We start from the raw sequence: 4,204 nt of genomic DNA on the forward strand, positions 1-4,204 counted from the left end.
TTTTCTCTACCAAAAAAATTTTATAATAACAATATTTATCTACATGTAGTAATGTATTTTCTTAACCAAGAAAAATGTATAAAAAAACAATCTTATCTACATGTAGTAATATATTTTCTCTTTACTATATTTATATTTATTTTTGGAAATCTATCATAAATTCTTAATCTTTCCATGCAAAATGCAACAACATTATATTTTCCAAAAATCTAAAAAAAAAACTTATTATTCTCCATAAAGAATGCAGTTACTTATCTGTTAGTATAATATATTTGGATAATCTCTTGTATAAGAGAGAAAAACACTGTGCCTTTCAATAGTCCATGATTTGGAAGGTTGCCGATGTTAGTTACGAATGGAAACTCTTTCTTTACCCATTATGAAGAGGACACTTAGGCCAACGAAGATTATCTGTTGCCAAGGTACTATGCTTATAGTGAATATCTTTCCCTAATATTTTGTTTGTGTAGGTATTTATAAATGAAATCTACACGAGTATAGAGCATCATGCGGTGACTACCAAGGAAAAAGGGCAAATATTAATGGCGGCATTCTAAAATTCGGGCCTTTCTGTTGAGCTTATAAAATGAGTCGATTCCCCCAACTACCAAACTTCAATTGTTCTAACTATATGTTTCTTAAATTATTTTTCCCCCATCCACTCGAAAGAAAGAAAACCATTTAACCCGCTCACATCGCTCCAATCATTTTCTTGGAACTAACAATGGCAGTTACAAGTTGTTCCATAACTACTTCTCGATTCCAGATGTCAACAAGTTAAATAATGATATTATGTAATTACATGAGTTTCGGTAGATATATGACATACTTCCCCCCTTAAAAAAAACACTGTCCCCAGTGTTCATCTATCACCGGGACTTAATTTCTACTCTATATATAAGAATCCAAACAACCAAAAATGAGGTCTTTTCACTTCAAAATGAAGGATTCAGTTTCCAAAGATACCAATAAGAAAAATAAATAATGTTGATCTATAGTCATAAGCATTTATCACTGCAAAAGAAAGCAATTTCTACTTTCCATAACTTAGCCATTATTCAATTATATAGAAACAAAACAAAATATCTATACCAACTTACCATTACTTACCAATTACTCTTACAAGTCATGGTCACTTTTACACAAGCACTTCGATAGTGATTGGATGACTCATCAACACTCCATGGTAAGTAACTTGTAATGTATGACTAACAAATTCAATCACATTAGTCACAACAATTTTAATCAAATTAGATACTTTTAACTATCAATCAATTATGCAATGACAGGTGATATTTAAATCACAGTACATTTACAAGTACTTAGAGAGAACTAACCCTCTAATCATAAATGACTCCGCCACATGTACATTGTCTCAGCTCCCGCTAAAGACATCCACACAGTACTTCTAAAAGTTCCCATAATGCAGCTAATGGTCTCTGATAATCGAAATGACCAATAAATGCACCAAGTGCATACTATCATAGCCCTTGCTAAGACATTCAAAATATTATTAATAAAAAGAACTTACACTTTTAGTAATTCCTCACTGAGCAGTAGGCTCATTTTATGTCAAAAATTTACTTAAAATATTTACACAATTTATATAAAATTTGGTTTTAACATAACTCATAGCTGATTAGTTAATTTGTTTAGATATGAGAACCACAATAGGCTAAAGAATGCTCCTCCCAACCCATGGGAATTGGTTTCCACAACCAGATTGAGTCATTTTCGCATCCAAACAATTCTTTGACAGAGACCATACCAGGTCTAGTGATGAGCCTCGATATTGCAACAAGAATGTTGTAACTCCTAAAGCTACTGACTTTAATTATCAACTCGGGGTTCGTACAAAATTAATAGGTATCAACACTATTTGGGCGGCATACAATGTGTCCTTCCTTTGCTATCATGATGTAATGGAGCGCATGTAAGGAGACCAAATCCTAAACTAATTGCAAAAAATGAAATGCTCGAAATGGAACCTTAACCTATTGCATGAAAGAAAGTACAAGGAAAGAGACTTAAATAAAATGCTAGAACACACCATTTTCTAACTAACTTCTAAGGGGCTTCACTTCAAAAGAATGCTAAGTTAACATGTATGCAATCCTACTATCCTAAACATTCAGGTTCAAACCATCCAACCTTCTAGTGCTGTGCATGAAAATGAAAAAAATAAATCTGTTTTTCTTTTTGTCTTTTTTCATGTGAGAGTGTGAAAGCTAATCTCTTTTGGTGATGTGGCAGGTGGCTTGGAGATGATGGTGAATTTTCAAAATGCTTGGGAGACAAGTAGGGACCCTCTGCTACCTTCCTAGAGGCTTTTTCATCAATTCAGCCTCAAAACAGGCCACTATAGGAAAATCTATAGGATCCCCTGAAAACCTACAAGATACAGCCGAGAGCAAAAGGATGGATGTTGAAGGTGATGTAAAGCTTAGGGAAGGTGGTTGGTGGATGGAATGAGGAAAGGGAGTGCCTAGCACCACTTCAAAATTAAAAAAAAAATTTGGAGATGGCTGGATTTGCTTAAAAATCTTGGAGAAGTTTCCTTGTGAAATTATGAAATTGGTGACGGTTTAGTGAAAGAAAGTGAGGACCAAGGGTGGATGAAGTTGGGATGAGGTTTCTGGCTATGAAATCTCTTTATACTCTTAAAACACCTACATTGCATCAAACATTGAAAGTTACCCAAAAATCATGCAAGCAAGAAGAATTTCAATTATCTAAAGGACATTCAATATCTTGATCTAGTTGTCTACTTCATGCATGAGGAAAACTTTGTAGAATGATATAAAACATTGATAAGATCTAATGTAAAACTGAAGATAGATGAAATGGAAATCATATCCTACCCTTGAAAACTAGAAAAATGTTGACCTAAGTGTGGAGCAAGAGGGTTAAAATGGTCTTGATGGCATGGAGGTCAAGTAGAGGCTTAATCCCAGCTTCAATGATGATTTTTCTCAATTCGGGCTAAGAATAGGCTTTCCTACAGGATCCTACAGTGATTTCCTACAGGATGTACAAATCTACTATAATTCATCAAATGACCAAGAAACTCAGATCCAAATTTGACAGGACAAATTTTGTTATTAACTAAGATGTCTTAGGTCCCCATTCCAAGTGGAATCACTCAAAAATACCTTTGCTCATCCATGCTAAAAAATAGAAAAACATTACTAGTTGAAAATCTAGAAATTCGAGAACTAGTGAGTTAGTAAATATAAAAAATGCCTAACCTAATCAAGTGAAAATGAAATGGGGTAATTTTTTTTTATGAACTAGAATGTTTTTTTGATATAATTCAAGTGGAACCAAATCAATTGAAGCTCGTTAGCATGCTCTAAAAAATAGCAGAAATTTATTGTTCTTTGCAACAAAGGAGTTCCAGAAATCTAGATTAGGGTATAAGAAGACTAATCCAAGCAGCCCAATGATTAATATGAACTTCCAAAGCTTTTCCAAGGATGAAATAATGTTTTTGATCCGAAAAAAAAAAAAAAAAACTTACATCAACCATTTAACCCAATCCTACAACAATAAATTATTAATACTAAATGCAGAAATAGAAAGAAATAAAAGCAAGAGATGTATGTGAATAAGAAGTTAAAAGAAGGAAAGAAAAGGATACAAAAAGGTATCTGAGGCTCCTGGGATGGCCAAACCCAAGGGAACTCAGAGATCTATGGAGGATAACAAGATTTAGAAGCCGAACAAGACACTAATCTTCATTATTTTCATCAATACAATTACATCCCTCCAAAAAATATAATGGAGCTGCAAAAATACAAGCTCTCTCCACAATAACAATAATGAAAATATTTGTCCCTAGAGGAAAATTCGACGTGGTACTTATACAAAATTATTAGGAATCATTCCCCATGAATGGAGGAAGCTTTCCCCACTAAAATCCCTTGATTAGTGGATCTGGTCCACAATACTAGGAATCTCCATTAAATGGCAGGGAACACATTCCTAGATTTTCTCAATCATTCGCTAGAGGCAAATTTGACTTGGTACTTATGTAAAATGATTAGGAATCCTTCCCCATGAATGGAGGAATCTTTCCCCAACGAAATCCCTTGATTAGTGGATGTAATCCCCAATACTAGGAATCTACATTAAACGACAGAGAACACATTCTTAGATTTTATCATCCATTGGAGTTCCAAAATTTGTGCCATAATTCCATGAT

The sequence above is a fragment of the Pinus tabuliformis genome, chromosome 9 (genome assembly GCF_031772625.1).
Source record: "Pinus tabuliformis cultivar Carrire ecotype Pingquan chromosome 9, CPIR1, whole genome shotgun sequence".
Classification (NCBI taxonomy): domain Eukaryota; kingdom Viridiplantae; phylum Streptophyta; class Pinopsida; order Pinales; family Pinaceae; genus Pinus; species Pinus tabuliformis.